Source organism: Oncorhynchus keta, unplaced genomic scaffold, assembly GCF_023373465.1.
Source record: "Oncorhynchus keta strain PuntledgeMale-10-30-2019 unplaced genomic scaffold, Oket_V2 Un_contig_9668_pilon_pilon, whole genome shotgun sequence".
Lineage (NCBI taxonomy): Eukaryota > Metazoa > Chordata > Actinopteri > Salmoniformes > Salmonidae > Oncorhynchus > Oncorhynchus keta.
The window spans coordinates 158,271-172,500 of record NW_026290634.1 but is presented as its reverse complement, the minus strand read 5'-3'; the positions used below and the strand labels follow the sequence as shown (position 1 = coordinate 172,500).

Here is a 14,230-nt window from a genome sequence, read left to right as displayed (position 1 = left end):
CTCCATCACACACACACACACCTTTCTCCATCACACACACACACACCTATCTCCATCACACACACACCTCTCTTCACACACACACACACTCTCTCCATCACACACACTTTCTCCATCACACACACACACATCTCTCTCCATCACACACACACCTTTCACCATCACACACACCTTTCACCATCACACACACCTTTCACCATCACACACACCTTTCTCCATCACACACACACACATCTTTCTCCATCACACACACACCTTTTCCATCATCACACACACACCTTCTCCATCACACACACACACACCTCTCTCCATCATACACACACACACACCTTTCTCCATCACACACACCTCTCTCCATCACACACACACACCTTTCTCCATCACAAACACACCTTTCTCCATCACACACACACCTTTCTCCATCACACACACACACCTTTCTCCATCACACACACACACCTCTCTCCATCACACACACACACCTTTCTCCATCACACACACCTATCTCCATCACACACACACACATCTCTCTCCATCACACACACACCTTTCACCATCACACACACCTTTCTCCATCACACACACACACCTTTCTCCATCACACACCTTCTCACACACACACACACACCTCTCTCCATCACACACACACACCTTTCTCCATCACACACACACACCTCTCTCCATCACACACAAACTTCTCTCACACACATACCTCCCCAACACACCTCTCACACACACACTCCTTCTCTTTGCTGAGTGATGTGTTAAGCAGGTTCACTGATGGTGCTCCTCTCTAGCACCCTTGGGCCTTGTCTGACATCATAGAGGGTGCTCAGATCTGTTTTTCTGACAGCTGTCACACACACACACACCTCCTCTCCTGTTTATAGACGTCTCTCTCTCTCTGTTTCCTTAGCCCCAGAGAGATTAGAGATCAAAACATGACCAGCTACTTTCCATCACTTCACACACACCCTTTCTCCACACACAACACCTCCTCTCCTGTTTATAGACTCTCTGATCACACACTTTCCAATGACTTCATCCTTTTTCTACTGACCGCTGGGAGGTCAGAGTTTATCACATCATGTTTAAAGTCACATGGGACTATGTAGTTAAGAGGTTCACTACTACTGTTCACCTAGAACCAGTGAATGACACAGTACTAGAAATTTACTACTGTTAACCTAGAACCAGTAAATTACAGAATACTACAAATTCACTACAGTTTTTAACCTAGAACCAGTAGAATACTACAAATTCACTACAGTTGTTAACCTAGAACCAGTAGAATACTATACATTCACTACTGTTGTTATCTTAGAACCAGTAGAATACTATAAATTCACTACTGTTGTTATCTTAGAACCAGTAGAATACTACAAGTTCACTACAGTTGTTAACTTAGAACCAGTAGAATACTACAAATTCACTACAGTTGTTAACCTAGAACCAGTAGAATACTATAAATTCACTACAGTTGTTATCTTAGAACCAGTAGAATACTACAAGTTCACTACAGTTGTTAACTTAGAACCAGTGTTACTACTTAGAACCAGTAGAATACTACAAATTCACTACAGTTGTTAACTCCAGTAGAATACTACAAATTCACTACAGTTGTTATCTTAGAACCAGTAGAATACTATTCACTACACACTTAGAACCAGTAGAATACTATAAATTCACTACTGTTGTTATCTTAGAACCAGTAGAATACTACAAATTCACTACAGTTGTTAACTTAGAACCAGTAAATGACAGAATACTACAAATTCACTACAGTTGTTAACTTAGAACCAGTAGAATACTACACTACAGTTGTTAACCAGTAGAATACTATAAATTCACTACAGTTGTTAACTTAGAACCAGTAGAATACTATAAATTCACTACAGTTTTTACCAGTAGAATACTATAAATTCACTACTGTTGTTAACCTAGAACCAGTAGAATGACAGAATACTTTCACTACAGTTGTTAACTTAGAACCAGTAGAATACTACAAATTCACTACAGTTGTTAACTTAGAACCAGTGAATACTATAAATTCACTACTGTTGTTAATTAGAACCAGTACAGAATACTACTTCACTACAGTTGTTAACTTAGAACCATTAAATGACAGAATACTACAAATTCACTACAGTTGTTAACTTAGAACCAGTAGAATACTATAAATTCACTACTGTTGTTATCTTAGAACCAGTAATTGACAGAATACTACAAATTCACTACAGTTGTTAACTTAGAACCAGTAAATGACAGAATACTACACATTCACTACAGTTGTTATCTTAGAACCAGTAGAATACTACAAGTTCACTACAGTTGTTAACTTAGAACCAGTAGAATACTACAAATTCACTACAGTTGTTAACCTAGAACCAGTAGAATACTATAAATTCACTACAGTTGTTATCTTAGAACCAGTAGAATACTACAAGTTCACTACAGTTGTTAACTTAGAACCAGTAGAATACTACAAATTCACTACAGTTGTTAACTTAGAACCAGTAGAATACTACAAATTCACTACAGTTGTTAACTTAGAACCAGTAGAATACTATAAATTCACTACTGTTGTTATCTTAGAACCAGTAATTGACAGAATACTACAAATTCACTACAGTTGTTAACTTAGAACCAGTAATTGACAGAATACTACAAATTCACTACAGTTGTTAACTTAGAACCAGTAAATGACAGAATACTACAAATTCACTACAGTTGTTATCTTAGAACCAGTAAATGACAGAATACTACAAATTCACTACAGTTGTTAACTTAGAACCAGTAAATGACAGAATACTACAAATTCACTACAGTTGTTAACTTAGAACCAGTAATTGACAGAATACTACAAATTCACTACAGTTGTTAACTTAGAACCAGTAAATGACAGAATACTACAAATTCACTACAGTTGTTAACTTAGAACCAGTAATTGACAGAATACTACAAATTCACTACAGTTGTTAACTTAGAACCAGTAAATGACAGAATACTACAAATTCACTACAGTTGTTAACTTAGAACCAGTAAATGACAGAATACTACAAATTCACTACAGTACACTGTTAACACCGCCAAGCATTGGCTAATTGCTACCTTTACCCCCAGTTCCTGTCTCGTTCCCTGCTTCACCGATCAGTACTATGGGCCATTAACACCGTCCTCTAAATCATTAAGGATCTCGGTACCCCCTGTGTGGTGTACTCTGGTACAAGGTGATACAGTTATTTGCTGATACCTTCTTTATTGAAGAAAAATGTACTTGCTACGACTGTGATATGTGGTTGTCTCAACTAGCTATCTTAAGATAAATTTAAGTTGCTCTGGATAAGAGTCTCTGCTAAATGACCAAAATGTAAACGTCAATGTTAACCTAGAACCAATAAATGACAGAATTCTACAAATTCACTACTGTTTTTGCTAGTATTTTGATAGAATCAAAAGCAGCGATTGACTGTGTTAGCTGGCAGACATTGAAGCTGTTTCTGCCGGATACACCACACTTCACCGCTCAAATAAAATGAACCTGAAAGTGGAGTTAATGGTACTTATAAAGAGAACAATAGAGATCGGCTACTGTGCTACACAGTGATATCGTGGTCAGTAGAACTAGCCTAAGGTGCTACAATGAAATCTATTTCTGCCTTTGTCTTGGTTTTCTGGGTGTTTACTACAGCTATAATGCCCATTGGTAAGCAGAGCATATTAATCATGTATTTGTAAGTAGATGTTTTGAAGCACTACACATTTCTTTGTTATAACCGTCAAGAGTAATTGAGAACACAGGTAAAAGTGTCCATTTTCCGTCCGTGTGATTTTACCTGGCAAACATTTCCTTGTATTTTTTTATTTATCCGTTATTTTACCAGGTAAGTTGACTGAGAACATGTTCTCATTTACAGCCACGACCTGGGGAATAGTTACAGGGGAGAGGAGGGGATGAATGAGCCAATTCTTAACTGGGGATTATTAGGTGACCCAGATTGGGAATTTAGCCAGGACACCGGGGTTAACACCCCTACTCTTACGATAAGTGCCATGGGATCTTTAATGACCTCAGAGAGTCAGGACACCCGTTTAACGTCCCCTCCGAAAGACGGCACCCGTCACAGGGCAGTGTCCCCAATCACTGCCTCCTATTGACTCTCCAACACCACTTCCAGCAGCATCAGGTCTTCCATCCAGGGACTGACCAGGACCAACCCTGGTTGGCTTCAGAAGCAAGCCAGCAGTGGTTTGCAGGGTAGTATGCTGCTGGTATCTCCATTTCACGCTCTGGTTTTGCTTGTACTAACAAACAATCTCACCTGCAGTGTTCTCTTTAGTTGCCTTGACAGCTCATTTCTCAGTGTGGAAAGTTCACTCACACAGTTGCCTAATAGGAATGCATTGATTAGGAGGACATTTTTTAGGAAGAGGCTGGCACAGGGTACGTTTGTGCCAAGGGCAGTGTGTGTGTATTTGTGTGTGCGTTTAGAGTATGTGGGTATGTGTTGTGGGTTGGCACAGCCTGGCTCTTATGTAGTTGGCAGGAGTGGGAACAGCACTCTGGGTGTGTGGTTAGTGAAAGTGTGTCAGAATCATGTTAGCCGCAGGGGAGACTCCCTGTATTCCTGGTGTGAGACTCTTACAGGTGCGCCACCATTCACATCACAGGGCAATGCTGCAACAATCACAAGTACAGCTGCACCGTCTCACATGACAATATCAGCCTATTACACTTGACATAACAGGTGTTTTATTGAGTCTGTCAAAGAGGATCTAGCACTAATCCTAACCCAATAGATAAGTATAATAACATAGAATATAACTGTGAACACTTTTTGATCCCAGGTAGAACCCTGTTTGGGTTCCATGTAGAAACCTTTGTGGAAAGGGTTGTAGATGGAACCCAAAAGGGTTCCACCTCAAACCAAAAAGGTTCTACCTGGAACCAAAATGGTTCTTCAAAGTGTTCTCCTATGGGGACAGGCAAATAACAATTTTAGGTTCTAGATAGCACCTTTTTCTCCAGAGTGTACTCTCAGCTCTGCCCCAACTAAACTTAACCGTGTGTAAAAAACCATCCACTCTAAGTTTCAGGCTGAAACTTCAACGTTTCATAATTAAAGTGCAGTATGAAAAATCACACAATTAAATCCTGTGCTGTAGAACTGCTGGCGAATGTAATGTTTGATTCAAAACCGCTGTGCTGGAAGCAGCCGAGCACAGAAAAGAGTGAGAGGAGAGAAGCTAAGATTTCAGAATTACATTAAATATATACTTAATCAAATTAGAGGGTTTGTTTGGTTGAAAAGCCTGTGGGGCTTGAATGCTGAATAGACAGGGCATTCCAAGCCGAATATGAATAGATAGCTTCTGTTCGGACTCTGAGTTGGCTGTGTAAATAATCGCAGGCCTGACTAGTATTAATGTAGCTGTCGATAGATAATGCAGGGTCTTTTACCATTTACGGTGGCTGGGTTGAGTGACTGTCAGAGATAGCCGAGGATGGCTGCGCACTGCCCTTTGCTTTAGGGTCACAGAGAGGGAGAGAGTGAAAGTGTGTGTGTTCCTGTAAGGGAGGGAGTGTGAAAGAGAAAGTGAGATTGTCTGGGCCATATTTCCTGTAAAAACAAGCCAATTAACTATGATGCTACGGATGTTTTTACTGCACAGTGTCAAAAGTGTTGGCTAATGAATGACAGACCTTCCCCTTCCACCCCATACACACACACACACACACACACACACACACACACACACACACACACACACACACACACACACACACACACACACACACACACACACACACACACACACACACACACACACACACACACACACACACACACACACACATACCGTACCATACCATCACATGCACATGCACACACGCATGCGCATGCACACACACACGGACATAGACACACCCCTCCCAATAGCTTTGGTAATGTTCCCCTTACCCCCCCAATCTCCCTCTCTTTTCATGCTCTGTTCCCTATTTCCTATGCACATGATTGTTTTCTCCTTGGCCTGCAGCGTGAATGTAATCAAAGCTCACTTTTACAGCACAACTGATGACTTGGGGGATTTGCCCACATTTAATTAGCTGTGGGTTTAGAGAGACAAGCCTGGTTAATACTCCCCAACTGAATACCCCCACTAGCAGTATACCACCTTTTATTCAGATCACACCTTAACTACATCCCAAATTACACCCTATTCCCTTTATAGTTCACTACTTTTGACCAGGGCCCATAGGGAATAGTGCGCCATTTGGTATTTACACCTAGACATTTGCTGATGCTATAATTGCGCTCAATACATAAATGATCCTTAACTAAAGTATAAATGAATGGGTGTTCCAGGGTTTTAATGTAATATGTTCCTTTGCTCGGTTAAACTTCGGGAAAGTGGCTAAGGCTGCTTGATGGCAGCATGTGATGAAGATGGCAGTCGCTGACAGTCTTTTTAGTCTGGTTGTGTGGAAATTGGAGAGGTATTATGTGGAATATTGTTTCTTCAATTGTTCTAATTGAGAAGTTTTAATGGTTGTGGGCGGTAGCTACTACTGACCTCTCCCGAAGTGTCCAGGGGGTCAACAGTAGGTCACCAGCGGGGGTCAGTCAGACACCGTTAGGCCAGGCTATAGAAGGTAGAGGTACTGAGTGTTTTGGTGCTCAGGGAACTCCCTCCCCCTTCCCTTGGATCTGTCCCTCGTATCCCTCTCTTACGTTGACATTTGACATGTTAGTCATTTAGCAGACGCTCTTATCCAGAGTGACGTACAGTTAGTTAATAGCCGTAGCTTCTCAAATTGCTGCCTGGTTCACCAACTACTTCTCAGATAAAGTTCAGTGTGTCAAACCTGTTGTCCGGACCGGTTCAATTCTCGGGCCGACTCTTTTCTCTGTATATATCAATGATGTCTCTCTTGCTGCTGGTGATTCTCTGATCCACTTCTACGCAGACGACATCATTCTGTAAACATCTGGCCCTTCTTTGGACACTGTGCTAACAAGTCTCCAAACAAGCTGCTTTTAAATGCTAGTAAACTAAGTGCATGCTCTTCAACCGATCGCTGCCCGCACCCTCCCGCCTGACTAGCATCACTACTCTGGACAGTTCTGACCAAGAGTATGTGGAAAACTACAAATAACTAGGTGTCTGGTTAGACTGTAAACTCTCCTTCCAGACTCACATGAAGCATCTCCAATCCAAAATTAAATCTAGAATCGGCTTCCTATTTCGCAACAAAGCCTCCTTCACTCATGCCACCAAACATACCCTCGTAAAACTGACTATCCTATCAATCCTTGACTTCGGCGATGTCATTTACAAAATAGCCTGCAACACTCTACTCAGCAAACTGAATGCAGTCTATCACAGTGCCATCCGTTTTATCACCAAAGCCCCGTATACTACCCACCACTGTGACCTGTACGCTGTGTCTGGCCCTCACTACATATCCGTCGCCAAACCCACTGGCTCCAGGTCATCTATTATCTCTGCTAGGTAAAGCCCCGCCTTATCTCAACTCACTGGTTACCATAGCAACACCCACCCGTAGCACGGGCTCCAGCAGGTATATTGTACTGTTCATCCCCAAAGACATCACTTCCTTTGTCCGCTTCTTCTACACTTGCACACACTGTAAAGTACATAGGTTTTTCTATTTTTCTTTCTTTTGTGTTATTGACTGTACTTTTGTTTATGTGTAACTCTGTGTTGTTGTTGGTGTCGCACTGCTTTGCTTTATCTTGGCCAGGTCGCAGTTGTAAATGAGAACTTGTTCTCAACTGGCCTGCCTGGTTAAATAAAGGTGAAATAAAATAAATAAATCAAATTGTGCATTCATCTGAAGATGTCTAGGTGAGACAACAACACATCACAATGGTATCAAGTACATTTCCCCTCAACTCGGTATTTATCAGCAGCCAGTATCAGTGGAAAAGAGGGCCTCTTCCCGCCCTTTTCTTTTATTACAGCTCTTGCCCAGAACCAAGGAACTTTGAACTCAGCCAACTGCTTGATGATGTAACACTACTGTTCAAAATGACACGTCTGGCCTCCTCAACTCTTGGTAGAAAATAGAAGTGTCTTTGGGTTGTGAGGTCCAGGAGTCATTCATTCAAGTTGTACTACAGGACACTGTTAACACCACCATGGCTAATGGCTACCTTTACCCCAATTCCTGTCCAGTTCCCTGCTTCACCAAGCAGCGCTATGGGCCATTAAATCATAAAGGATCTCGGTATTCTCACTGGTACAAGGTGACCCATAAATGAAACCAGGATAGCCAGGCTATTTGACCTCTACTGTAGATATGGGGGACCACTGAACCAGAGGGGCAATAGATGTGGATCTAGAGGGGGTACTTTTCCAATATCAACATCTGTGATAAGATGGAAATCTGCATGTTCCTTGTGCTCTTCTGCTTCTCCTGCATTAGACTGAATGACTTTCATGTTTTCAACAGCTGAAGTCAAATCCAGAGTGGTTCTCTGAATGTAAATAGGAGCAGTTGTTGTAGTGTCCCCCATGATGCTGAGAGACAGAGGGCCCATCCCACCCTGTTACCAATACAGGGCCTTGCAAAAGTATTCACCCCCTTGGTGTCTTTCCTATTTTATTGCATTACAACCTGTAGTTTAAATATATGTTTATTTAGATTGAATGTAATGGGCATACACAAGATAGTCCAAATTGGTGAAGTGAAATGAAAAAAATAACTTAAATAAAAAACCAAAAAGTGGTGTGTACATATGTTTTCACCCCCTTTACTATGAAGCTCCTAAATGAGATCTGATGCAACCAATTACCTTCAGAAGTCACACAATTAGTTAAATATAGTCCACCTGTGTGCAATCTAAGTGTCACATGATCTGTCACATGATCTCAGTATTATATACACCTGTTCTGAAAGGCCCCAGAGTCTGCAACACCACCAAGCAAGGGGTGCCACCAAGTTAATCGGCACTATGAAAACCAAGGAGCTCTCCAAACAGGTCAGGGACAAAGTTGTGGAGAAGTATTGGGTTGGGTTATAGAGATCAGAGTTGGGTTATAAAAAATATTGGAAACTTTGAACATCCTACGGAGCACCATTAAATCCTTTCTTAAAAAATTGAAAGAATATGGCACCACAACAAACCTGCCAACCTACCAAAACTCATGGACCAGACAAGGAGGGCATTAATCAGAGAGGCAACAAAGAGAGCAAAGATAACCCTGAAGGAGCTGCAAAGCTCCACAGCGGAGATTGGAGTATCTGTCCATAGGACCACTTTAAGCCGTACACTCCACAGAGCTGGGCTTTACAGAAGATTGGACAAAAAAAAATAAGCAAACATGTTTGGTGTTTGCCAAAAGGCATGTGGGAGACTCCCCAAACATATGGAAGAAGGTGCTCTGGTCAGATGAGACTAAAATTGAGCTTTTTGGTCATCATGGAAAACGCTATGTCTAGCAGAAACCCTACACCTCATCACCCCGAGAACACCATCCCCGCATGGTGATGGAAGCATCATGCTGTGGGGATGTTTTTCATTGGCAGGGACTGGGAAACTGCTCAGAATTGAAGGAATGATGGATGGTGATAAATACAGGGGAATTCTTGAGGGAAACCGGTTTGTCTTCCAAAGATTTGAGACTGGGATTGAGGTTCACCTTCCAGCAGGACAATAGCCCTAAGCATACTGCTAAAGCAGTTTAGGGGGAAACATTTAAATATCTTGGAATGGCCTAGTCAAAGCCCAGACCTCCATTCAATTGCGAATCTGTGGTATGATTTAAAGATTGCTGTACACAAGCGGAACCCATCCAACTTGAAGGAGCTGGAGCAGTTTTGCCTTGAAGAATGGGCAAAAATCTCAGTGGCTACATTTACATTTACATTTAAGTCATTTAGCAGACGCTCTTATAGATGTGCCAAGGTTATAGAAACATACCCCAAGAGACTTGCAGCTGTAATTGCTGCAAAAGGGGGCTCTACAAAGTATTGACTCTGGGGGGGTGAATAGTTTTGCACGCTCAAGTTATTTCTTGTTTGTTTCCCAATAAAAATGATTTTGTATCTTCAAAGTGGTAGGCATGTTGTGTTAATCAAATGATACAAACCCCTTAAAAATCTATTTTAATTCCAGGTTGTAAGGCAACAAAATGTGAAAAATGCCAAGGGGGTGAATACTTTCGCAAGCCACTGTATAGTGTACAGCTTTTGAATAGGGTGCCATTTAGGACACAGCCAGAGAGAAGGTTCTGTCAGGGTCTGTGACCAGTATGTGTTGAGTTATAGCGTGTCATGGCTGACAGCTGGCGAGCCCCTATAAACCCAGTAGCCCCATTCCTGCTGTCGGCCATTAAAGATGACTTCACTGATCTACCTCAGCTTGTCAAACACAGCATCCTGCAGAAAGGCTTATTTAATGCGTGGGAATATGGCCTTTAAACAGAGGTTTATTTAAGCAATAAGGCATGAGGAGGTGTGGTATATGGCCAATATACCACTGTTAAGGGCTGTTCTTATGCACGATGCAACCCAGAGTGACTGTACACAGCCATTAGCCGTGGTATATTGGTGATACACCACAAACCCCTGAGGTGCCTTATTGCTACTATAAACTGGTTACCAACGTGATTCGAGCAGTTAAAATAAATGTTTTGTCATACCCGTGGTATACGGGTATGTCAGCCAATCAGTATGCAGGGCTCGGACCACCCTGTTTACAATACCAGGTACATAGCTTCACCAACCTTACTTGTTTGAGTCCCGAGCCGACGAGGTGAACAATCTGTCTGTGTCCTTGAACAAGGCACTTAACCCTAATTACTCCTGTAAGTCTCTCTGGATAAGAGTGTCTGCTAAATGACTACAATGTAAATGCAGGTATAAATTAGAGTGGGATGAGTGTTGCTACAGTAGATATCTATGTTGTATTTCATTGTGTTTTCTTGTTATTCATACTGTTACAGCTCTCCTGAAGTTCATTTGGGTTCCCAAATCAAATGAAAGCCTTATTTACCCAAAGACATTATCCCAAAGTGCCAGTAACCCAGCCTAGACCCCCAAAGAGCAAGCAGCAACACCTCCCTGAAAGAAGAACCACACGTGGAGGGATCTTTGATTCCCTGATAATAATACATTGTATCTGTATAACTCTTTGTTTAACCAGCTTTGATTAACAATAACTGTTGGTTTTCTAGATTAGGAAGATGTATCTGACTGCTAAGGCTGAGGAAAGAGTCATACACTGATGAATGAAGTGGGACTGTGGTTTCTGGATATTTAGTGTCACCTGGCTAATTCACTGTTCCTGCTCCGTGGAGGATCTCCTGGGGCTAAATCCTTACTAGAAACTTCAGTAAATATCTGTCATTGACTCCAATGCATGACTACACACACACTGTTACGAATCCCTTTTGGCCCGACAGTCTAGGGGGGATGGTAATGAGACCCGTAACATAACTCATGCAAATTATTATTGTGACAAAGTAAAAGTGAGAACGAAATAACCACGACAACAGAAATCTACCATCAAACTCTAGGTTTATTTATAAACACACAGTAATGGGGGAGCAGGAAAAGGGGCTGAGCTGGACCCAAGGAAAGAAACAATAAGTATACAAAAACACACCCCTAAGCTAGACTAGCCTATTTTAACAACAACTAACCAAAAATACAGTGGGTGGTCCGCCCAGTTCTAACTAGTGTATTTAACAAAGTTCACCTACGGGTAGTGTATGCCCATGGGCGACTTGTCTTGGTTTCCCCCTTTAACCATAACCAAAAATAATACTCACAGGTGATGACAAAGTGCTATGAAGTGCTTTAAACAAAAGAGAGGTTTATGACACAAAGCGAGAGTAAAACACAGAGACCTACAGACATGGCATTTACAGAGAGATTGAGCTAGAGATTGCTCTAGAACAAAGAAATGATGGGGTTTTTAAACCATGGGGAAGGAACTGTGATAGGTCAGGAAATAGGAGGAGGTGTGTCTTCTGATTGATGATTGATTGGGGAGTGATGATTTTCACCTGTGAGGGGAGAAGGAGAGAAAAGAAACACACACACAGGATACACACAGACACAGGATAACTGTATCCGTAACACACACACACGCACACTTTCATCCTTAGATACTGCATAGTTCCTGCTGTCAATGCTGTACTACTCTGCCTGAGACTAAGTGTGGAAAATCCAGTGTTGTCCTCATTCCTTCTTATCATCTTTAGGAACACACAGTGAAAGAAGGGAGCAGAGAGACAGTGAAAGAATGGAGCAGAGAGACAGTGAAAGAAGGGAGCAGAGAGATATCGAAAGAAGGGAGCAGAAAGACAGAGAAAGAAGGGAGAAGAGAGACAGAGAAAGAAGGGAGCAGAGAGACAGAGAAAGAAGGGAGCAGAGAGACAGAGAAAGAAGGGAGCAGAGAGACAGAGAAAGAAGGGAGAAGAGAGACAGAGAAAGAAGGGAGCAGAAAGACAGAGAAAGAAGGGAGAAGAGAGACAGAGAAAGAAGGGAGCAGAAAGACAGAGAAAGATGGGAGCAGAGAGACAGAGAAAGAAGGGAGCAGAGAGACAGAGAAAGAAGGGAGAAGAGACAGAGAAATAAGGGAGCAGAAAGACAGAGAAAGAAGGGAGAAGAGAGACAGAGAAAGAAGGGAGCAGAGAAAGAAGGGAGCAGAGAGACAGAGAAAGAAGGGAGCAGAGAGACAGAGAAAGAAGGGAGAAGAGAGACAGAGAAAGAAGGGAGCAGAGAGACAGAGAAAGAAGGGAGCAGAGAGACAGAGAAAGAAGGGAGCAGAGAGACAGAGAAAGAAGGGAGAAGAGACAGAGAAAGAAGGGAGAAGAGAGACAGAGAAAGAAGGGAGCAGAGAGACAGAGGAAGAAGGGAGCAGAGAGACAGAGGAAGAAGGGAGAAGAGAGACACAGGAAGAAGAGAGACAGAGAAAGAAGGGAGAAGAGAGACAGAGAAAGAAGGGAGAAGAGAGACAGAGGAAGAAGAGAGACAGAGAAAGAAGGGAGAAGAGAGACAGAGAAAGAAGGGAGAAGAGAGACAGAGGAAGAAGAGAGACAGAGAAAGAAGGGAGAAGAGAGACAGAGAAAGAAGGGAGAAGAGAGACAGAGAAAGAGTCAATGGAGGTAAAAGGTAGTAATACATTCCTGTCAGGGTCAAGAAACACATAAATAACACCCTCTTTCTCTCTCTCTCTCTCTCTCTCTCTCTCTCTCTCTCTCTCTCTCTCTCTCTCTCTCTCTCTCTCTCTCTCTCTCTCTCTCTCTCTCTCTCTCTGTCAAAGAGTGAGCCAACAGGTTACAGCAGCTCCACACCCCCCCTCTCTAACTGTTCTCATTCATTCCCTCTACCTACTCACACACACTTCTTCTCTCACACACAGTACACAATCTACTGTATGTGAGTGTTGCAACTTCTTATTTTACGGAATACAATACAATCTCGGATTCTTACTTCTCCCCTGTGGGCACTTCTAAACTTTTTCTCAGGGATTTTTTTCTCTCACAACCTGGCAACCCGTAGAGAGCAGCAAGCAGCAGTTGCCAGAACAAGAGGATGTGTCCTATCCCTGGAGAGGTAAGCAAGAAGCTTTTAGGGGCTCTGTGAGTGGGCCACTACTTTCACTGTCTCTTACTGGCTATGTCTCAAATAGCACCCTGCTCTTTATATAGTTACCTACATTTGATTAGAAAAGTAGCGCACTATATAGGGAATAGGGTGTAATCTGGGAGACACCCACTGTCTCTGCCAGTTCTAAAGTTAACACCCAGCTACAGTCTGGTAATTGTGGAACAAATTTGGAAACTGTTATTTTCTGAACGCACCGTTCCACTCAATAGAGTTTTCAAAGAGAGAGAAACTAGCAGAGCTAATGCAGCTGAAAAGGCTTTGGCAGAAAATGGAAGCATTTATATCTATATAATGTGTTTAAGGAGCCTTTCCCTCACTTTATGTTCAGGAATTCATTGCATTCCCAGCATTACTCATGTTTTGAAACATAATGTCTGAGGGAAGAGGAAAGTGCATTGTAGCATTAAAGCAAAGAACCTGTTGCGGACTGCTACTGCCACATCCACACTGTGTAGAGGGGAGGCCTGCACAGGAACACTCTTAGACAACAGGCTTCTAAAAGGGTTCTTTGACTGCCCACATAGTAGAACACGTTTTGGTTCCATATAGAACCCTCTCTAGACTGGGTTCTAGATGGAACTC

The 14,230-nt window shown here is 42.2% G+C and overlaps 1 protein-coding gene across 1 annotated transcript in view; it reads left to right on the top strand.

The window, feature by feature from the left end:
• Nucleotides 1–13,330: 13,330 nt before the first annotated feature.
• The window catches only part of LOC118382737 (collagen alpha-1(VII) chain-like), a 65,770-nt gene continuing 64,870 nt past the window's right edge, over nt 13,331–14,230 (top strand). Inside the window, 1 exon segment of the mRNA XM_052513076.1 lies at nt 13,331–13,594. The gene's annotated coding sequence lies outside the window, so the exon portion shown is untranslated.